Here is a 24,344-nt window from a genome sequence, read left to right as displayed (position 1 = left end):
TTTAAAACTAAAGTAAAACTCACAGAGGAGTCTTCTCTCCCTTACTAGCAGTGTGACTTACCCACAACAATACCCTGATGCCTTACCTGGGATATGAGCACATTTTCGGGGCACACCTACTGTCTCCCCCAGAACAATGCAAGAATACCCTCAATGCCAGACATTGCTCACCAAGTCAGTCATGCTCATGATGAGCTCTGTGTAAAAATTAAACCACATTTTTTCTTTAAAAAGCCTTTTTAGTCACCCCCCCAACTCCTGCAGATGTGCTCCACCACATACAGACCCTCTAACCACCTGCTCAACTGGCACAACTTGCAACAACAGAAGGCACAAAAAAGCAATAGCAAATAATACTAATGGAAGTGATCTTCATCCTTTCTCCATTCCTCTCATTTTTAAGCTTTTCCGTTACTACCATTCTGATAAAACAAAGAATATGAGAAGACTAGATTGTCTACGAGTTTAAAGCATGCATAAGGTTTCTTTCTATAATAAAGCCAGGGGTTTCTAACAGTTAGCTCCAACAGGAAAAGAACTACTTGTGAGACAGATGCTTATTTCGTAATGTGTATTACTAGATAGAAAAAAAATCCTTCTGAGTCAGGGAAACTATCGGCTCATAGATCAGGCCAAAAGTCCCACTCTAAAGACTCCCACCAGGCTGCTTTCCAAACTGTTGGTGCATCTTGAAGCAGAGACAAAAACCACAAAGAGATTTTATATGGAGAGATGTAATACTGCTAACTTTATGACAGCAGACAGAAGAGAGTCAGAGTGCTGTTTACACAAGTCTTACGATGATCATTAAGTATTATCTCAAACAACTCCTCTGCTAGAAGCCCAGCAGAGCAGGGACTGGTTTGGGTAGTGCACAATGAAACCTTAGCCCTGATGAGGTTTCCAGAATATCTGTAGACTGTCAATTGAAAGTATATCACACAAATAATTTTCCACTGGAGAAAGTGAGACACCCCAAAACTTATTGAAGGTTGCACTGTAACACAGCAGATGGATCAGGATTTTTAGTAGAATTATTCCTGTTCCCAAGATTCCAAATGGACTGGGTCTCCATTCTCAAATGGCCCTCTGTGATGACAGAGCTGGCTTTTGAAATTCACCTCAGTCAGCAACAATAAGATGTGATTTCTTCATCACCGACAACTGATCATCTTTCAGTTTTGTCTCTACATACTATTAACTTTTTACTGGAAAAAAGGACAGAGGAGAGAAAGTGAGAAATAACTATACAAAGATGTGAAAAACAGAACTTGTACAGATTTTTCTTGCTACTGATTTTGAATATATGATTCCCTATTCAGAGCACAGAACATCTCGAGTCCCTGTAATACACCAGGAATTCCAGCGTATCAGCACAGTACCCAAAAACATATGCCACCTTCCAAAAGCAACCAGGAAAATAGCCTTTCCACCCCCACAACAAGCCCTTCCCATCGCACTGACTCTGCAAGGAAGACCCCAATGTTACCACCTTCCTGCTTGGCATTACAGCTCCAAAGCTGCAGAGAGGCAGAAGCCAGCAGAGGCAGAATTCAGCAGGCCAGAGAGAGGTAAAATAGAAACATACAAAAAATTCTGTATCTTTTTTATGAGATTAATTCCTTGTAAGACAGTAATACACTGCTCCATGCATATCACAATGCTACATATATGAGAAATGATTTTCATTCTACTCCTGTGCAACAAATTCATTCCGAACACTTCACTCAGATTCCAATAATAGTCAATTCTGTTGGAGAAACCTGAGAATTCCAAGTTATTACCTTCCCAAATATATCACTTCCTTTTGCTTTTCAATCCCACTAAATAAAATAGAAAAATAAAATCTATTTTGTATTTAAAGATTCACTATCTTAACATGTATTAGACATAAAGTTGTTTTTGCAGTAGAAAATAATGTGAAGAGGAACTCAGGAGTCCAAGTGTTACTTCTGTGAATTTCCAAACAAGTGTTTCTGGGGTAGAATTTGTAGTCTAAACACCAGGATAATAGTAAGAAAATCAAGATGTTAACTTATGCAAAAGCCTGGCAAGGTTCTACTTTTACAATTCTTTATTCCCAAAGCAACAACATGGAATGCAATTTTCTTCCCTGGTTGCTCTCATTAATTTCTCCAACTTAATTTTTACTTTTGAACTGACTCTGCTTTGTAAAGAACTATAGTTTCAGTTTCCCAGTTATCAGTTTAAAGATGCAAATCACAGGACAACCGGATTATTCTGTAGAATAAGAATGAAACCAGAGTTTAAGCTAGGCTGCCACACCTGCAGTGCCCAGCTGAGGGGCACTAGGGAGAAGAACCCCCTTTGCTGGGCACTTCTGAATCACAGCAGTGTTTTGATAACAATGATTCCATTCAAGCCTCTAGCGAAGCTCCCAAACAAGCCCCCATTTGTTACATGGGTGAGCTCAAAAAAACAAATTTAAAAAAAAAGGCCTGTATCAGATTGCTGCTCAAGAATCTGTCAGCTCCCATCTCTTTAACAAGGCTTCACAGCCAGAGGGCATGCCAGCTGGCACGGGATGCATTTCTTTCTTTGGGGACTGCATCAGCTGGTTTAGGTTCAAACGAAAAGAGGAAAAAAAAAGCAACAAACAAATAAACTGAACAAAATTTATATTAAAAGGCAAGAGAACTGTCAGAAACCAGTCATACCAGAAAAGCTGAGAAATATCTATACTGGAGAAAGAAAAGAAAAGAATTACAGTGTAAATTATTCCCTCTTAAAGGAAAAGGAAATACCTGTGTCCTCTTTTGACATCAAACTCCTGGGAATCTAGCACCACAAAAAAACCAGGTTTCTAGATAAATTGAGGTCAAGTCTGAAATCCTGCCAGGACTGCCTTCGTGTGAATTGTGGGATATGGCAGTCAGAGTGCACAGCAAGAATGAAGTGTTCAGAGGTCCAAGGACACAGGCTCAGCAGGCACCCGTCCTGCCAGAAAAGCATCTCTAGATCAGAGAGCATCACAGCTGTAAGATCAGCTATCCCACAGATCACCAGCATTAAGACAAAGGCTTCATCAAACTTAGATGTTCTGTTTCCTAATGATACACAGTGTTAATGTGAAACATAAACTGCTTTGTGAATTATCAGCTGCTAAGCCACATGGCAAATGATGTGATATGAAAGCAAGATAACAAGTCCAACCCTGTGGTTTTAACATCTGATCTCCAGATATTTCCAGTGCTTGGAAATGATTATGGGAGATCAGTACAAACGCTCAGGACCAGCACTTATCCAAAACCACTGACCAGAATGTGAGTATTTGGGGCTGCTGGTACATTCTTGCCAAGGCACATGGAAGATACTGGGTATCATCTGACACCTTTATCAAGAACTGTCACTGCATTCCCAGCTGAGCTACAGAAGGTCTTACCACCCAAACCCCAGTGTCACCAGTACACATCCCCAGCCCTTTTCATTATTCATAATATAATCTCTCCATCTGGAATGCACAGCAGCAAGATCTTGCCTTTGTCCACAATAGCTCTTTTTCAGAGGCCTTTCTTCTGCACTTCCTGTGAGATGGTTGTTGCCTTGGGCCCTAGGGAGACTCCAGTAATTGAGTTACACAGTAATCAGAGAAGGAATCTGATTGATTTTCCAACCCATTCCACTTTAATAGTGTCATCATGACACAAAATTCCTCACTAGTCTGCTCCATTCTGAGATACCACAGCCCCTCTCTTTGTCTGTGGTGGTATCTGTGTGCCAGGCCTCCAGGTACAGCCCCTCTCTCACAAAGATGGGGAACTTGGTAAGTAGTGGCAACAAAACACAGCAAGCCACACAGCAAAAGAATTAGTAGAAAGCTGAGGAGAATGAATACTGCTTTTATTTCACATGTTGGGTAAAAAAAAATATTGTGGAAATTACAGACACATTGCAATGAAATTGCCATGTTCATTTTTGGGCTCTGGCCACATGTTTCAGCTAACATCCACTGCCAGTCGAATCCTGCCATGAGAGACTGCCTAAGGAATACAAAATTCAGATCAAAGAGGCAAGAAACACTAATGGTGCCCATGCTGCTCTGACAGACAGGGCTGCAGCCTCCAGCCAGCTCTGTGTTTTGCTTGGGCAAGTCCCCATGCAGGGAAAGCCTCTCAGTACAGACCCGTGCTGAGCCAGAAAGCTGCCAGCTGGCCAGCAGGCTTGAAATGTGCCAGTCTGATATAAGAGAGGACCTGTGCAATGAAGTAATAATTACTTTAATTCTTTTACTATCACCCCTAGACAGGTATGCAACGTCACACCATCTGCAAAAGCAACAAACTGCTATTAAACAGATCTACATGCTCCACTCATCCCAGCCTGGTGGAAACCCAACTCCAGCCTTGAATTTACCCTTGTGCCAGTGCAGTGAAGTCTGAAGACAACAAGAAGGCAGAGATCTCACAGAGATCGGCTCCAGGCCAGCTTTGCAGAGGGCTGCACAGAGATCCCATGACTCCTGCAAGGTACTTGGTGTGTGGATACATGACAGATACCTTTGTTTGCAGCACACCTTTGTTCTCTTGCTCTTTTATATTACAAAAAAATAAGCAATATGTTTACTCCTTCCCATGCCAGTTAACAGAGGTATGGCCCAGCACTGCCTGTTAGCAACATGAACCAATACAGTCCCCTGAAAACAAAAAGGTCCTCCTCATAAAAGCTTCCAGGAAATCTGGTTTTCAGCCTCCTGCCTTCTCCCCATCATAATACACTCACTGCTTAGGGTCATTACAACTGACCTGACTCATTTTCCAAAGCAAGGGAATTTCAAACTTTTACACTGAGGTAAAAGTTAAATGTCAGAAGCACAAGCCTCAACAAGTTTCACGACCTCGGCATAGGACAAATTTGGGAAGGGAAAACAGTTTGTTGTCTTGTATTTTCAGCCCGCTTAGGGAGCAGATCTGCACATAAGGAACCTGAAGAATTGTTTAAAAACCAAACAAATAAAATTTCAGCCTTCAGCAGTTACTGATGCTGCTTGATAAAAATAGTATGTAGCTTAGCAGCTGCACACCTCTGCTGAAATGAAAAGGAAAGACCACAGGTATTGTAGCAGTGGAAGTGCTCATACAAGTCAGAGCTTTCTACCAGCTATGGGGATGTAACTGCTCTGGGAACGCACAGGTCTCTGTAATGCAACTGACATTATAGGAGAGAAAGCAAGCACTTTTCTCAGAGATAACTGAAGGGACATTTCCTTTCCTTCATTTCATGTGGTACTGAGCCTTTAAAATCTAGGGATCAGGCCCCTACAAGAACAGCAGTTTCCTTCTGGCCATACCTTTCCTTCTGTTTTGTGCCTTTCCTGACACACAGGTCTGTGCCCACTCTGACCCCAACCCTTTTCCCACACCAGAGGACAATGAGACAGCAGCTCCTCTCTGCACACCAGCACATGGAGCTGCAGGACAGAGCCAGAGGCAGGGCAGGCTAGAGCCTTGCAACACAAAGGCGATCCCTGCCAGGTGGAAAGGGAATTCTTCAGTCACCCCAAAGGGAGGGAATACACCATCTTCAGCTTCCTCCTTTCACCAGGAATCAACACTTAAGCTCTATCATGGCAGAACATCTTCAACTCAACTGTTGGAACAGGAAATAGATGCAGTTCCTTCCGCATTAGATATGGACAAGAATCTCATTTCCATTCTCTCATTCTCCCAGCTTATCACAATTCAGACCAACTATTCTGCTGAAGAAAGCAAAATGTCTTCTCTGGTGATATCTCCTAAGTAACTTAATCAAGTGGGGGAAATGCAGTCAAACTGTGGCAAAACCAAGAAGATTCAGTCTCAGTCAGAGCTGAAGTGTTTTAATATAGAATGTATATTATGAAAGTTTATCTGTAATGGTTATGAAAGCAGCCTAACCATTCTTTCTATGATGAGTCAGAAAATTTCACCTTAATTAACAAGAAGCTGATCTTCTATATTCAGTTGCTTCCTCCTGTCAGATAACACATAGGAGATAATATTTTACAATCTGTTTTACCTAGGAACATATTACAGTAGGGAACAGGTTTAATACCATCACACTGAAAGTTTGTCCAAATTGACACCAGAAGAAAACTGTAAGTACACTCTACCAAATCTTAAAACCTCAGAAAAACTCTTGTGTTCACCTGTTCTGGTGAATTTTACTTGCATTAAAATTCAGGGTCAGAATCTGCTGGGCTTGTAAAAGATGTTCCCCAGCTGTGTACAGCAGCTCCCTCCTACCTGCCTTCAACTGAGATGTTCTACTCACAAGACTTCCACCCAGTGTAACATTGACAGTGTATCTCCCAGACTTTGCAGTATATAATTATCCAAGTCTTTATTATCTTGGTGTGATTGAAATAAGTAAATCTCCTGGACTCAGAAAACAAAATATTCACATTTCTGCTGGCTTGGCTACTGCAAGACAGCTTTTAACACAATGCAAACTCCTGAAAAAAAAAAAAAAAAAAAAAAGAGAGACAGACACACAAAAGTGATATAAAGAAGCTGTAAAACTGGCCAGGCAAAAAGAGTAAAAACAAGCAATGGAAAGAAAAGTAAAATGAGTGGAAAAGGCATGAATTGAGGTTGTTGGAGATTACACAGGCTGGGAGAGACAATGGTTTGGAGGCCTGGTTTTTACAAGACAGGAGCAAGTCCAAAGTGCTCTTTTGCCCTCTCCAAGCCTTCACAATCATCTGTGCAATGAAAAGTCATTATTTGCTTTTTCACAAGCACTATGGCAGAAATAGATCTCAATGGGGGTGCTACACCCACCAAGAGCCTCTGAATGCCCTGACCAGCCTCCACCTCCTGAGCTGTGAGCTGCACCTGAGCTCAGGTCAGCCCCAAAGCATGCCACATGTTCTGCCTCGCTGACCTGCCTGGTCCTTGTGCACTCCAGGCTGAACCTATCACTGCCTGCCTCTGCAGTGGTGCTGTTTGGGTGTTGTTGCTGGGGATGCTGCCTGTGCCAGCAGAGGGTGGATGGAGGTCCCTGCACAGTGGGGCAAGGCAGCTCCAGCCTAGTGTGGTCTTTATGGCCTTGATGGACCCCACAGCAGCTTCACACACTGTTTCTTTCCCACAGACAAAAGATGTGTAAGCGACAGGAGGACAGGGACTGTAGAGAAACAGTGTGTTGTGCCTATTGTTAGACTTCCCTGTCTTCATGTGGGTGGAATTATTTAATTTTCTCTCAAACCATCTGTGTTTGCAATTGCTATAAAATCGCAGGCAACACACACTTATTTCCACACTTTACACTATGCCATGCTCACTACACAAACAATTTCAACCCTGAACCTTCTGTTTTTCCCCTTGTTTCCACCTTGTTTTTAGATAAGCAGCTCACAGAAACACAACTCTTTTGAAAAGAGATACATCTCAAATATATTAATTTTAAACTGCACTGTAATTATATGCCACTAGGTTATTTTTCTCCCTTTTTCTAGACTTAATTACTAGAGTGGGTGCTATATTCTTACATTTTTAATTTGTCAACTGTTTACGAGTAGGATTTTTTCTGCTATGAAACACTGCATCTTTAAAATATTTATTCATGCAGAATTAAGCCCAGGACCTCATTAACATCCTAATTAACAGTACCCAGGACAACTCAGGAAAAAAAGCTGCCATATTTGCAATCAAATCTACCCTCTGATAAAACTGAAGTTCTGTCAGGAAAGCTCAAGAGTTTTAAGCAAAATTTTAAAAAATATCTGCTTTGGACTGCAGCTGAAGTAAAACTGACCTGCGTATTGAAAACTGCAAGGTGCCCAGTTACAGGTTTTGGAGATTAACTCTGCTGTCTTGGGGACTCTTCCCCCAGATTTACAGGTAGTAGTAAAATGTCCAATGAAATTCAATCAATTACTTAAAACTGATTTTTTTTATTATTATTATTTACATGGAAACTGTTCATGTGTTGAAGCATGAATTTTTTTTTCAATTAAGAAATTTAATATTAAGTTCACTTGTAGGTTCTGATAATGAAAAAACATGCTTAACCTTTGAGTCAAGATAATAGTCTGTGCCATTTTGCAAGCTTTTATAAGTATTTACAGGATAAAACAATTATGGAACTATTTCTGTTTCACATGTAGCAGTAAGAGACAAGGACAGGTGATATCAGAAGCAGGACTTCAGAAAAAAAGAAGCATTCAGAACACTGTTTATTATGAAACTTAGTCTAACACAACATTAATGTTTTCAGGGATTTTTTGGCTTTCTTAATAAATCTTCAGCTTAGTTCAAATAAGTGAACTGAAAACAGGAAATCCCAATAATTTATTTTTTTTTTAAATCAGTGATTCGATTTCATTATCTCAGTTGGAACAGAAAGAAGAGAATTGTCAGAAAAGCAAAATTCTCTCCAAGTAGAAATATGCATCTGCTTGTCTGGTGAGGTCTTCAGTAGGACAGAGAGCACATTTCTTTTGGCCTAGTCTGGTACAGGGTATTCAATCGGTAAAATGCATTGCAAAAAACCACAGTAACTTGATGCACCACTTGCATACAACAACATAATCACTTACCAACACATTGCTACTAATATGGTGGGTCTTGCGCTTGTTTTTGTGGAAAGACTTGTTCCACAAAGAAACAGACACAAAATGGTTTGGAAACAGCAAGGAGATCCATCTTGTGCCTGCCTCTGTGAGCTTGTCCATGCTAGGGGACAGCAGCCATGGCATAATTAGCACTACAGCAAAGCTGTGCAATGACAGGAGTACTGAGCACCACCAGATTTGCTCAGAGCCCTGTGTTTTCTACTTTCATTTCATGCAGGTTGATCAACACAACTTAACTTTGCCTATACAGACAGGCTAGCTGATAACACTTGCTGTAATACAGATATTAATTCTCCACAAGCTAGAAACTACTTTAAGATAAAATGTGGCTGCTCTTTAACAGTATACAGAAAATAGCAAACTATGTGTAAAATTCTGCACTCAAAACGAGAAGGGGAATTTATTATTTTTTATTTTGTGAAGATCTAATGCAAACAGTGCTCAACAAAATAGTGGCAAATACACTCCTTTATCTTGCCATATGCACTATCTCACATTAAGAAACATGACCTGAACAGCAGGTGTAAGAAAGGAAGGCTACAAAAGAGAGACAATTAGTCAAGTAAACTTGGGAATGATTGCTGGAAGAAATCAGTTCACAAGAGCAGAGAAAGGGAGGGAGGATTTGGCAGCAGAGACTGGGAGACTGTTCCAGGAATAGGAGGCAGCATGAAACAAAATGCAAAGTGGAGAGTAGGAGGAAGAGATAAATGGAGGAGTACACAGCAAGTCAGAGGGGAGTAAGAGAAAATGACAGCTCACATTGCTTAAGGAGGCAGAAAAGTAGTGCCTAAAGACAGAATTTTCCTAAGACATTAGGTCTAGCTTGCCTACATTTAAAAAACATAGGTTCTCTAATAACCAAAAAAAGCATGGTCTAAAAGGCTTAACAACTCATCTTCAAAGACAAATTCCACCAGAAACAGAGCAGCATGCTTACAGCTTATGTACTTAACGCTGACAGAGGGGGGCTCCTACAGACTAGACCTCTGAAATTCACCATGTCACACAATATTCCACACACACTGCAACATTATTGCACCCATGTACTATCTAAAGGCACTACTGGTTTGGTTGTGAAAATGTAACACGCTTGCTGTACTCACTGCATTCATCCTTTTCCTCTGTCCAGAGCAAAGCATTCTGGAGCAATGGAAGGCAAGAGCTACAATAAGGCAGTAAAGTTGCCTCAACTACATTCCTACACTGCTTTCTGCCCTTTCAATTGTGAACTGTGTCCCACACAGAGACAATAGTGATATTAGTTAGCTGACAGTTTAGATTACCTACATTAAAGAATAATACCAAGAAACATTATAAATGCTGAAGTTTCTTCATTAATGCTGAAATCCCAAATTCAAATATGCTAATTGATCTCACTGAAGTAATAGATACTTTATAGTTTTCAGATGACTTAACACTACATCTTGTGCAGGGATGTGATGGGAGAGAAACAACTGCATTTAGCATTCAAGTAAGTCAAACTCGACTTTGCAGCAACGCTGTAACTAAATAATTAATGCTTTTCTGTAACCTCAGATTAGATTAACACTATACTTCCAGACATGATGCTTTCCTTCTTTTCCTACTCAAGAGTGCTGCACATGAGAAAAAAAAAGGCAGTCTGGATCCCAGCTCTAAAGTTCCCTACCTTCTCCATTGCAGGCAAAACACAAGAATTAAATAATTTTTAGCTAGACAGCAACTTTGAAGAGCTATGTTACCAAAAATATATAATGATAAACATATTTTAAAATTTTGGACATTAATTTTAGAAGTTAAAAATAAAATTAATTTTAACTCTAATGATTTGGTCTATTTAACTCTCACAAAATTAATTTGGTAGCTGAAATATAAAGATTACAGTTTTTTGGAAGACATGCTGTTTTGTTATACAGCAAAGAAATGAAGCCCGTAAAATTCAGTCTTCATTATGAATCTGGGTTAGTGTTTCTGCAGTAATTTGAAATGCTTTGACTTTGTCCCCACTGTGTCATGAAGTGCTAAATGACTTGCAGAATACCTGTGATTGCAAGTGTTAATAGAAAGCACATTCAGAGGACCTGCTGACATCTTGGTACCTATAGCAAGAATCCTACCCCAGTGGTTTCATGTTTATTTTTGCCCATATTCCCCACTGCCTGCCTGTATTTTTCCAACCAATTTAGTTGACACAACCAGGCAGCATCGTGGGGCAGCTGCCTGCCACTGGATGCAACCCAGCCTCCTCTCTGCTTGCCAGGTGCTGGCTTTGCTGCCTGACCTCTCTCTCAGCTGAAAGAGGCATGGACAAGCATGCAAATTCACCAGTATCGGCCCCACACCACCCAGGAAAGCAGACCTGAACATCAATCTCTTCCTCAGCAACACAAGGTGACAGTCTGACAAATGCATTGGCATTTCAGTCTCAGGAAAACCCAGGGATGTGGCCCTTGGGCTCAAGCCCTGGTGTTCCTGTGCTCAGTCAGGCTGTCCTGGGCAGCAGTGCCACAGGGCGTGCGTAAGGGTTATCAAGTTTTCTGCTACACTCACTCAGCTCCTCCAGAGTTAAAACAAGGGGACTGTTATCTAACTCATTTCTGAACACATAAACACTAGAGACCCCATTTTGTCCTCTCACCCAAATTCCAATTTCCCAAAGCATTCAGAGAGAAAGACTCTACGGATGAGCTATAGTTGAAGATTCTGTGTTCAGGAGACCAACATTAGGAGCTGCCAGAACAACTTCAGTGCCCCATTTGGTTTTCGTCTTTCTGTTCTTGCAGGGTTAGAAGAACAAAAGGACAAGCACAGGAGATGAGACAGGGTGGGACATTAAAATCTTAAACTTCCTCTTTGTGCACTGGTCCACAAGCAGTAGAAATGGGTTCAAAGAATCTCTCTGAGACAGTGAGAGTTCTTCATGTACTCTCTGGGAGGGAGCCAGACATCATCCTAAAAGCTAAGGAATTCAAGGGTAAGGCTGACTGCAGTCCTTTACTGCACTTTTACCTTGATGTGGTTACACATTTCCAGAAATCCATCTGGAAAATGGGAATCACATTACACAAATATGCTGAGCATCAATGCCTCTACAGCACTTTGTGAATGTATCAGAATGAATTGGTATCCTGGTCTTACCTGGGTAAAACACAAACTTCAAAACAGTGATAAGGATGGGATTTCCACCACTTGCTGCTCTACTGCCAACACACCAGAGAACCAGATCTGAGACAGACAAAAAGTCAAAAATTCTCCATCAGTTCTCAATTAGCAGAAGGATTGTAACTCAGCTTGGTTGGCTGTCAACATAAACATAAAGGCTGCTCCATGGAAGGGGTGAAAATCTTCTTCCCCTCCACTGCGTTTTCCAGGCTCTCATATATTTCTTTTCCTTCACTGCTATTTGCATCAAAATGGGTATCAGATTCATTCAACAAGAGCCACCTTGGAGGTTAAACTACTGGCAGTGACATTTAATTTATTGAAAAGGTGGAAGACAGAGCTTATTTTAGGTCAAACTGCTTATATGAAGAATCACCTTAACTCTGCAAATGCTAAGAATACAAATAAAGAGGAGAGACACGAGTCCTCTATTTTTATGGGAAAGTTCCACTTCCCTCCACAATGCTAAACAGTAGTCCACCAACTGATGTAATATCTGCAGGCTGAATCAATGCCATGAATGCTTCCACCTCAGAGGTAACCCCTTATCTTCTAGCACTGCTCCTTATAGAAATACTAACCAATCTATCAGTGGAAGACACTAGAGGTTTGTATTATGTGCTTTCCCACACTCCCCATCCCTTGTCCCAGGAAGATCATTTGGCCTTTACACAAATATAGTCTGCATTTGAATTTCCAGTATAAAAATTATTTACTTATTCCAAAATGAAACACACAATATAGAATGGTCACTAAGCACCACAGAAAGGCTAAAATGCAACAACACACTAAAGCAGAGAGATGTAAGCTTCTCCATTTGGGTTTTTTCAGTTCCAAAAAGGAGGGTCTCTTCATAATCCCAGCTTATATAAGAGGTATGAAAAAGCAAGACTGTACTATGTTCATACAATATCTAACTTCACAGCCTTTTGCTTGTAAGAAGGCAGCACATTGACTGAAAGCAGCTTCTGAATAGCAAGCTACAAAACCAAATTCCTTTGAGGAATATTTTGCATTAAAAATGGCTTCATACTTGCAGTGAAATATTCCAGCACCAGCCATATTCTAAGAACAATATGTGCTCCCTCTCCACAAGCCCCTGGGCTGGGCTTGCTGACTTTATTTTGAGTTTGTTATTGCCCTAAGGGAGCATTAGCTAATGAAGAGCTCAGTTTTCCTTTCACTTCATGCCTGGGCTCATCACAGTGTGTGCAAGCAGGCTTAGTCTGCAGACCTTCCTTCTTTACATCTTCTCCTCCTACTTTCCAGCAACCCAACGACATTTCTTACAAATGAGCACTATCAATTGTCTCTTTTGAAACAAATTTATTGAAACCATCACCTTCTTTAGAGTGTTGCAGAGAATAAGACAAAGTTCCCAGCCTTCAAACACAACTGAATGCCTTTACTGCGCCAGGTGACTCCTTCACGAAGCATCAGAAAATCGGTGCCCCACAGAGTGATAACTACTCTAATACCTGCTCCTGTCCAGCTCTGCTCTACAACTGGTACTTCACCCTGCTGGAAGAAAAATTCAGCAAGGTCCAGGTGTGTGAAAGCAGGTACAACAACAGGGACATGTCTATATATACCCAAGTGGTAACACCAGAACAGAGGTGCAATGAGCTTAACTGTGCCTAGAGGCAAACAGCTGCTGCACTCCTGAAGCACCTCTGACACACTGCAGCACTTCACTGTGCCTAACATGGTTCTTCCACAGTGAAGGACAGCAGCAGGGTTAACAACCTTCTGTTACACTTCATCTAAGGTGAACAGTTAACACAGCATTCCAAAGGGTTTAGAAAAGTAGAGAATGTTTATATTGAAAGATCATTTGTATTTTTTAGTAATTTCCTTCAAATCATCAAAGCTGAAAAGCCACATGGGAGGCTGTCTGACAAATCTGGCAGTGAAGTAAGAGCCAAGATTTTTGGAGTTAGAAGCAAGCCAATATCCGACAGGGTTCTTTGGCTCTCTTTTGGTTAAGCACACCTATCAAAATATACCTTTTATTTATATCTTTGGGATTCTTGAATGGGATGTCTTATAGGAAGGCCAAATCCTAAAACTACACCAAAAAAATTCACTGCAATTTTAGCTAACCTGAAACACATGACATCATTTAAACAGAAACCATCACCCTCCCTTCCTCATCCTTTGTGAGCTGAATTTGGGGAAAGAAGGGGAAGAGCAGAGAAGGTAACTGAAAACTGTCATCTCTTCCATATAGCCACATTTCAGAGGGCAGGTTTTAGATAGCAGGAGCTACATCCACACTGTTGCTTACAATGCAGGCTAACCACCTAGCTTATATTCGCTACTTTAAGATGTAAAATCAAAGACCATTAAGAAAAGAGGCCTTGTGAAAAGTCTCAAGTCTATGCTCCAGGTCATGCTCTTGCTTTCTACATCTGCAGTGTCTGGCCAGATTTCAGAAGCATCTGTACTATTGACATGAACGTGACTGGCTAATAAAAGAATACTTTCAAAGACCCAAATTCTGTTTAATGTGCCTTGACCAGTGGAATGACAGCTACATGTCAGCTCAAGGATCAAGAAGTTTTTAATGACCAGAAAAACCCTCAATGTTCCAAGTGAATCTTTTTTCCCAAGAAACAAAAAAAACAGAAATCAAACACACTATCAACCAAAGGATCATCATTTGCTAGTCTGTGGTGAAAGAAAAAAGACTATCTATAAAAATTTCCATTTCTAAGCTTTCATCTTGCTAAATATTAACTAAGCAGAACTAGCTTTGCTCTTGAGATGCAAACAAGAATTTAGATTGCTGTGTGACAAAACACTAGCAATTGTGGTTTAGTCCTCAGGAAACATATAAGGTATCATATGATTTTTAAAATGTTCTCTGTCATGGCTCTGATTTTTACAGTGATTTCATCAATTACCAATATTGCTGATATCTCCTCATCTACCAGTCTGGTACCAAAGACATAAAGTGACAATGAAGGTTCAAGGGGGTATCTATTTATAGTGCATCAAGAACAGCAGCCTAGGCAAAGGCATGCACTGCTACAAGCACTTTCCCTGTGCTACTCAAGTGCATTAATGAGCCACCAGTTCATCACAGGCCAGATTTCATCCTCCTCCAGCACATTTCAGAATCTGAATTTAACCCAGCAGAAAGGTTAGATTTCTGTGGGGAGGGAAATGGAGAGCAGGGGGAGGAAGAGGAGAAGGAACTAACAAAGAGCTTAATGAGCAAGGAACTATAGCAGGCATATCAGTATGAGATACAAGCCCTGCCAACTCCACTTAGCGCACTGCCTAATACAGTCACTGAATAGCAGCTCCTCCATCCTCCTCTCAAAGCATTGTCCTTGCAGATAATGACTGGTTAACAAGCAGTCAAACAGCAAGGCATGAAAGAAAACAGTGTTTTCTTGTAACAATCTAGGTAGCACTTAGACAAGGAATAGAGAAGATAGGCACAAAGATTCAAATTCCTACCTTTAAAAGTGAAATCCTTACATGTGGTTACTTTATCCAAAGGGGTCAGACAGTCAGCAACCCAAGGAAAGACATGGAGCCAAATGGAAAGTAAGAAAGCCTGAGAGCTGGTCTTCACAAAAATCATACAATGAGCTGGCCTTTCTGGAGAAGGGCAGCTGGGCTGCACAGTTGGTAAATGGATAAACCATTAGTAGCAGTGGCTGCCTTCCCTTTACTCAGTGTTGCCAAAATCTTTCATGTCATTTTGTGAACCTAAGGATGCTGCAATTTTAAGCACAGGCAAATGGAAAAATGTAAATAAATTTATGCTATTAAAAAGAGCATGTTACTGCTGAGCATAAGCACCATTAAAGACTAGCTGCTATACCATACTGCAGCTACAGGTAGGTGGTGGGCAAAGCACAGTCCCACGTAAACAGTCCAAAAGCACAGCTCCCTTCCCCCCAGAAACTATCTTGCCTTGCAGCTCCTCTCTGAAAAGCTTCCATGTCACTCCCTGAAATCTCAGGAACAAGGAGAGGAAGGTAAGGATGACGGTGTGCAAAGGAAGGCATGGTCCAGTGCTCATCTCATCATGGCACACGGCAGATTCAAGGTGCTCCGTCAGGGTGGGAATGGCTCCATTCTTTCCTCCTCTTACACACTGTGCATCTAATCACGGTAGGGCGCTGAACTCCATTTGCACGGCAGACAATGGGATCTGGCAGCAGTTCAAAGGCATTTCTAGCGAAGTGACTGAACAAGCTCACTGCTGGCGCAGGCAGGCGAGGATGCAGAGCGCCCCACTTTCCTCCCTTTCACTACTCAGGCTGCAAAGGCAGGTGCTGCACCATGGGCAGCCAGTCCTCCTTTTGTTGCAGTGGCATGAGGATCAAGAAGGAAACGGAAAAGGTACCACCACCAAGAACAGCAGCACCTAAACCCACATCAGTAAGGTAGAGGGAGGTGGGGAGTGAGTGGGGGAAGAGGAGGGAGGGTGAGACAGAAAAGAGAGGCTGGCAGGCAGAGGGAGAGCAAGCAGGCAGGCAAAGGGGGAGAGCAAAAAAAGGGAGCCCACAGACAGCAGTGCCTGGCACCCTGACAGCCTGCTGCCAGAGTTCATCTTCTGAAGCTGTCACGGGTTTATGGATGCCTCTAGACTGACAAGCTGACAAGATGAGGAAAACTACACTCAGAAAAATATATTCAGCAGCAGTAAATTGCTTCTCTTGCCTTAATGTGGTTTGCAGCTTCACTCAGGGAACTGATCTCATTTGGGGCGGTGCAGGGAGCAAATCAACTATGTATATTCAGACGCTATTATTGGAATCTGGAGACTGGGATAAATCTGCAGAGGGACAAAGAAAAATCACCTTCTTGTGCACCACTAATAAAAAATTAACATGTTAAAAGAACAAATACATAAATCTCAGATTATGCTGTGCCCCTACGTAAGCATTTTTGGTAGCAGTGGCTGGGAGGTGGCGCAGGAGCTAAACTCCTGAAAACCTGGCACAAGAGCAGCTCTCTACTTCAAGACCTAACAGCAAATGGTGTCATAGAGAGCAGAGACAGGCAGGAAAGGAGGCACTTCTGACCACAGCAGCATACTCTGCTCTTCAAAGATGCAACACCCCAGATATGCTCAAAGTTACATCCTTTCCCAGTCAGGGTTTGGGAGTAGAGAGTTTTCAGACAGGATGACACACTAGCACACATCTCTAGAGGAATTCTTTTAACAGGAGCTGACAGTGCACAGCAAACACTTCTGCAGTAAGACAGGGAGAGCTTAATGCAACGGAATGTTACAGGGTATTAGGGAGCACTCTGGAAAAGGCCTGAATCTCACTGATGCATCAGATGCCATCTCTGTTATAAAGTGAAAAAAGCACCTCTTTAAAATTTTATCCTGACTATAACATACTAAACACTAAAACCAAAAACAAGGGTCAAGTAAGAGGCTCTTGGGTTTGCCTACTATGATATAACCTGCTTTTGTAGAATGTCCAGCTTTAAGGTCTGCCTCAAAGATGTTTCTGACTGTCTCATTGCTTTGACAGGACAGAAAAAAAATCCCTGTAAGCTAAGGTAGAAAATGTTTTAAAACATTTATTAAGAGTAAATTACTTTCCTTTCAAAATAACAATAAAACTCGTTCTGAATAGGCACATGATTTTGTATTCTTTCTCTCCTATAATGGCACAATGATTTGCTCAGTTTTTTAATCCTAGAAGATATATTACAAAAAAAGCACAAATTCTTCATTCATTTATTTAATATGAAAACTGAAAAAAGCACTGAAGTCTTTCAGAAAGAAAAGCACATAGACACAAAGATATTTATTGCTAAGTGGCAAATAAAAGATGAGGTGCTGAGGGATAAGGATTACACACATAAAACTAGAGCTGCTGTCCTAATCAATCAATGAAAGTTAAATGGAAGTTGAGCACCTTTGAAAAATATTGTTTCCACATCTAAGAGAGGACACATTTCTCTATTTTGTCTCATTAAAAAAAAAATCTTCTCACATAGATGTCATGCTACAATGCAGCACTGCTAATCTGCAAGCCTCTTTGTGAACTGCAGATGGATGATGCTGACAAAAAAAAAATAAAATTCATAGAATCATAACCTAAAACCATTAAATTTTTTAGCTTCCAGCTCCCGCCTAAGCCAGTAAACAAACCCTTTCCATTCAAGCTTCAGTATGCAAACAGCAGATGCTGGAAATCTCTTGATACTCCACTAATCAGAAAGATGACAGAAGATTCTGACTCCACACAACAAAGAACCAATTTTTAGAATAGCCAAGATTTTCACGATGGGTTTCCACCATACACTTAATACATCTTTCTTCAGTCTCCAGTGTTTTATAGAGATTCAGGCTTACTGGACACTTGCTGGTAATCTTTTCATTTAGAAAATATTAGAAAGAAAAATTACTCCATATATAGGAAGGCAATTAACTTTGTTCAGTGCCTAAAGTCTCAACTTCAGTATTTCTCTCAAAGGCTAGATTTCCTCTTCTTCATCCTCTTCAACCAAACCTCCTGCCCTTTCTCATGCCCTGCCAACTCCCACAACTATTCCACTGTGTCCCCAGATCAATGGCAAGTAGGGGAATAATTTAGCCCAACTGATGTTAAGCACCATTTAGGGGCAAGTGAACTATGTCCTCACGCTAGCAGGTAATTATGGTGAGATTTCAGTCGTATTTTTCTGAACAGTTCAGTCCTAATTACCGTGCCATAACACAGTAACATAGGTCTGCACAGTGTCAGTTTGTGGTGATTGTTTCCAAAGAGCCCTGGAAATAAAGGGGGAAAAGATGGATATTGCTTCCAGTTAAAAAGCCGTCTCTACTGTTGCTCAATTTGAGGACAGTCTCCCCAAACAGCTTCCCAGTCATTGGGACAGCCCCATAGGTCTTTCAATATCACACCCTGTGCTGGCTGTGATATACAACAAGGTCTTTCTGACACTCCTGCATGGTCTTCATATTCTCTACTCAATTTTAATCACATAGTGACAGCAGAGGCACAACTGCAGAATTAAACAGTACCAGGGCAGAGGGTCTCAACCAGAATCAGCAGACTACTTCTGAGGGGTCCAAGAAAAGGTTACAAGGAAAACCAAACCAATCCTAAGAAGTTTTAATTCACTGTAAAGTTGACAGTGTCTTTATTAGGTAATTTTTTTTAGCTCTGTGAATTAAAACAGATTTAAAAAGTAATTCTTCTGAGGGCAATGCCCAGAAAAATGAAAACAAACTCTAAACATCTAGTCATGATTCAGATAAAAGTCTCTCTTCTGTCACTGGCTGAAATTGTGCCTGCTGGCTGATATTTTCTGGACCAGCCAGTATCTTTCCTCTACTTCTAATACCAATAATCTGGAAAAATTATATAAAAATCAGAACCAAAAACTGACAGAAAGAAAGGTGTCCTTTAGAGTCCCTACACATTAAGAAAGAATCATGTTTTTTACAAAAACATTAACAGTATTTGCAGTATTTCCTCTTCACCAGGGTTATACTGTGCAGTGGCATAATTTCTAAGATGTTCATAAAACCCAAACCTCTTGCTGTGTTTTGTAGCAGTAGCTTAAAAGAGTCCATGATACCAAGGGCAGTATGTTTCAACTAAGTGGCTTTAGTTTCTAAATAACCCAACATCGAAACATTAAATATAAAAAATAGCAAAATCTGACTGTCAAGCAAATCTGCTAACAGACATACTGAAATGCTAACTTCATGAAGCAAGACACTTGATAATCCTCATTGATGCCTCTCATTTATTGAGCTATACTACAATGTTAACTTGAATTTTCATGAAGACTTTAAACAGCTGGACAAAACACATTTTTCATGCCTTGCCATGCACAAAGGTTATGTTTTTCTGTTACATGTTTTTCAAAATACCTCAGGCTTATGATGCTTTTTACACTGATTACACTTGAAAAACAGTCAAGGCCTAAATGGTTCTGGCTGCAAAGACACAGGAAGACATGTGCTACAGTTTATAATGTAGCCAGTCCCATAAATCCTGAAATTCTCACTGAAGCCAGCGAAGACCAAACATATTTGTATATAAATTTCCCTGAAAAAATACCAGCAAAGATAGATTACTAATGAGGTACTTAAATATTATTGCACTTACTAGCTGAAAAAAGTTTATTTCTTTGGAGTTCCTCCATCCTTCCTCACCCAAATATTGACATAGAACATATATTACCTTAGCTCTTTGAAAAAAGATACTTGGGCACAAGTCAGATTTACTAGGGATCACCAAGGGAGAAAGCAAAACTTCTCATGCACTTCAGCAGCCGTGGAAGGGACAGAAGATTTAAGGATGCATTTAACCCAGCCAATATGCACTTGCTAACAGAAAAACAGTTGCCTCTCCTAAATTTCCTCTATAACTAAGGATAATAGAGATCCACCCCAAAGCACAAGGAAGACTACAGTTAAACCCAACAAGAGCTTATTGTCTTAACAAGCTATGTGAACACTGCCATAATGGAGGCTGGGGTTGTACTGAGAAAGGAGATCAACTGTGGAGTCTTGGCTAAGTAGAATCTCTTCAGCTTCAATACACTCATTTTATTTGCACATATTTTGGTAAATTTCTAGCTGGTTTGAATGCTCACGTCATCACTGGTGAAATCTACCCTACCTGAAATTCAATCAAAGACAGTTATGTCATATTATTCTTTATTTTGTCTCCTGGCACTGAAAGAGAAAACAAGAGTGGTTCTTGAAAAGGTCCCTCTTGCCACTCTGGTTGTAGTTGATGTTGGAATTAAGAGGGGAAACAAAACAAGGCAAAGCAAGCAAACAAACAGTAAAAGTTTTGTATCCTAAAAACACCTCTGTCTCTAGCAGCAGGAGACAAGTGAACCACTATCCACCCCATTTGGAATGAAGGGCAAATCCAGGGAGACAACAATTTCTTAAGTCAGAATAAACACGTGAGTGAAAACTCTTTGCTTTCTCTTCAGTGAACCAAAGAGGCTTTTTTATTGGTACCTGTTAGATCACCAAAATCAGTGTGAGATAGCAGTAGAGGGAGCAAGCAGCCCTTCATCCCATTAGGAACTAAAAGTGTCAGTACCTGAGGGCACCATCAGCCTTTGATGACATGGACTACCCTCAAGTGGACCTCCATGCACTCTGCACCCTGGTTTAACGCTGGGCCTGGCCCCCTGCTTTCTGCCTGAACTTTGCTGCAGGTATACCTGTCTGCAGCCCTGCTTCTGGCTTCATCTCCTGGACTGACTCATGCTGTAGGAAGCTCTTCTTCTGGAAAGAGCCCTCATATATGGTGTAGTTTGTACCCAGTTCTGTCTTTGGCCCCATCTCCTGGGTGGCCTTCAGACCCAAAGCTGCTGCTTAGTCCCCAGCCCTGTCTTAAGCTCCTGGATGGAACCTCACTGCTCCATCTTGCCTGGGAGTGTCAACAAACCCTGTCACTAGGACCCAGCTCTGCCTGCCATGCTCAGACCCTGTGGAACCATCAGTGGTGGCACTGCTGCACTGGTGTCACCCTTGCCTTCTGACTTGCCTCAGCTCCCAGCTCTTGCTCTACCCTCACAAGAGGCTGGTGCACAGCAGTTGCAGGAACAGATTTAAAAATCAATGGAAACAATATTCATCTCTTGTAACTGTCAACTGTACAGGCCTTTTCTGGGAAGCCCTCCAAGTTGTCCATAATCAAAACCTAAGTTGATTTCTGAAGCCTTTAAGCATGGCCTTCAGACAGACCTTGGCAATTTGGTGTGGGCCTTGTATCAACAACTTTAATACCAGATACAGTAAATATAATCTGAGAGACTAACAGGGTTTTGTAATATATTAAGCACATGAATCATTTTGTGGAAGAAGGTGAAAGAAGGGAAGACTATGTGTCTGCATTTATAGAAGAAAACCTAACAATAATGTGTTTTCACCTTCCACGTTAATGGAGGGGGGAAGCTCTTTATGTATTGAACGCAGCACTCCCCAACCATGATATTCATTTAAAATGCATGATGAATAGGGTGAAAAGGGTCAGAGCTAAGCCACTCAATTGACAAACAGATGATACATCCAGAAGGGAGGAAAGTGCCCCCACACAGCACCCTAAGTCATGCCCTTCTGCTTCATAATTAATTTTTGTCTCTGTTCAGCTGTGCTCATATTTCCTATTTCACAGATCTCCAAAGCCCACTTGGGGACAAAGTGTGCTTATATGGAGGAAAGGATAATGAGGTTAGTAGGTGTTGCTAGTCTTACATGATCTTTACACTTCATAGTGCCTACAATCTCAGATAGCTAATTCATTTTTGAATTCATCTTTAATACTCAACAGGCTCATCTTCAGCAACAGCCAATCCTTTAAAATGATGTCAACTGTAACTGGCAAAAATCCACCAAGAATGTGCCAGTTCTCAAACTTCAGACCAATAAGCTAATTAAAATGTTTAAAACCAAATCCTGTCCAAGCACTAGAATTCATCCCTATTGCATAAAAGTGGCACAATGCCATAAAGACACACCATTTAAATAAACCAGCACACCTCTGGAGATGCTTCAATGACAGGACCTCAATGAAAATATTAGGTCAACTCTACAAGTTTCAGAGTAACTGGTTTACTGTAACCTTCTCCAGACATGGTAACTGCAAAGGAATACCTGGCAGACAAATACTTATTAGAACTCATTAACAAAACAGACACAGTAAAGATCCAGAAAAAGTTAAAATATAATGGAAGAGAAAAGAAGTTATTTCCCCTCCATTTCTGCTATAACTGAATGGAGTTGAGATATCTCACAGGAAAATAGAGACTTTTGGGAAAATAAAGGTTTTTTGAAAAGTAAGCTACAGGCATTTTGGGACTCACTTTCTGTAATTTAACTGTGGGATATTGATGGCATAGGCAGGAAACATTAAGACATTAGTCTTAAGCAATTAGTATTGCTAAGGATGAACTAATCACATATTAGCACAAGGAAAGCCTAAATTCTGCTTTTAAATTAATAATAATAACTTTCATTTTCCAATAACTCTGCCTTCATATAGAGTGAAATGGATTCTGCATGGACTACCTGGCTGTATATTCTAACTGCATGATCCCCTTTTCATCTCCTATGATTTCTACGTTTTTGCTGTCTTTCCCAATTTTCTAGCCTTGTGTCAATGAAATCAGTGTGGTGCAGTAGCAATTTACTGTGGCTGTAGCTGAAGTCAAACATAGCTCTCCCTTTGCTCTTCTAGCTATGATGCCACATATACATGGACGCTAGTAGAATGCATGAAGTATTCCATTAATATTTTGACTATTTCACTTATTAAAAATATTTATCGATTTCACACAAGAAAATTATACCACATTTCTGGAAGTACACCACTATTCAAGCTGCATAGAATGCTAATGTGGTAACTACACTCATCCTACTGCATCTCAAATTTTTGTGTAATTTACTCTTAAAATCTTGAGTTTGCAAAATTAGCTGCAGCTTCTTCTACCACTTTACTCTTCACAAGAATGTACTGCAAGTATAAAAACATGTATCACACATTTTGAGTTATTTTTGTTTCTTTACTAGTCTCTCTGCAAATGTCACCTGCAACACTGACAAAAAGTTTACAGGAGACAAGATTTAGTATTTGAATCACACTGGAATCAGCTATGGTAACAGGGCCACACCAATGACATAGGTCATACCTCTCTTCCAAAACCCTTTTATCTAACCAAGGCCCAAGGACTCTTGTCTCTAGAAAACTCAGGGTTAGGGTTGGGTTGTGAAAAAGCATAAAGCTGCAGCGTGAATGGCTGCCAAAAGAAAGTGGGAGCTGTGTGGAAATCAGCCCTGGAAAAAAAATCTTTCATTTGGGCAACATTATCCGAGCCATTGCAGAAAAACTAGGGTAAAGTTCAGCTTCTGGTTGACATACAAAGGAATTTAGAATTGTAGCATGTATAAGGTTCAAAGAGCCCAAAGACCTTGTTTCAGCATATCCACCTTTCCTCACCATCTCAGCTACTGGACACTGGAACTCAGCACTAAGCACCAGCTCCTGCAATCTCCTTTCTATAAACCCAGGCTACTTGACTAAGTCATGAGCTGTTCCATCCTCCCTTCCCTGCCCCCTGATTTTCTGCATACTTGAAGCTGTAGTGGTATACTCATATAAAGCAATCTGAGAAATCCATACAGCACCCTTTAAGGCATGAAAAAGTATTTCAACCAAATTTGTTCAGCACACATACAGAACTACATCATCTCTGTTCTTTCAAAGAAAAAAATCTAAGAACCTTTCACTGGACCACATCATTCCTCTTTCTACTGCACCGATTGTAGGAACTTCCACTACTAAGACAGGATTAACACTTTTTAAAGTATATTAGCATCTGAAAATTATACATATCATGGGAGGCTAGATTTCTGTAAGTTTTCTGTCAGACATCTCAGCAGAACAGTGCTTTTTTTTTTTGCTACATTAGAGTGCAGTATTCAAACATATATACTAAATAACCTCCACAAGAATAACCTTCCCTCACTGCTCATCCAGACAGAATTAAGGGGGGGAAGTAGGACTCCTTTCCTTCAGCACAGAATTTTGACCAATCCAGTATTTCTATTTTAAATTTTTTAATTACATTTATGTTATTTCCTGTGGGTATAAGTCATGAA

General features: G+C 40.7%; 1 protein-coding gene across 4 annotated transcripts in view; it reads right to left on the bottom strand.

The window, feature by feature from the left end:
* Nucleotides 1–24,344, bottom strand: part of NDST2 (N-deacetylase and N-sulfotransferase 2) — a 106,756-nt gene that overhangs the window by 26,699 nt on the left and 55,713 nt on the right. The window contains exon 5 of one of the 4 annotated variants that reach the window (XM_015632879.3): nucleotides 11,696–11,782. The exons of the other annotated variants lie outside the window; for them this stretch is intronic. The gene's annotated coding sequence lies outside the window, so the exon portion shown is untranslated. The remainder of the gene's footprint in view (nucleotides 1–11,695; nucleotides 11,783–24,344) is intronic. 4 annotated transcript variants of the gene reach the window in all.

Source organism: Parus major, chromosome 6 (assembly GCF_001522545.3).
Source record: "Parus major isolate Abel chromosome 6, Parus_major1.1, whole genome shotgun sequence".
NCBI lineage: Eukaryota > Metazoa > Chordata > Aves > Passeriformes > Paridae > Parus > Parus major.
The sequence above is the reverse complement of the archived record's forward strand: the minus strand, read 5'-3'. Positions and strand labels throughout refer to the sequence as shown.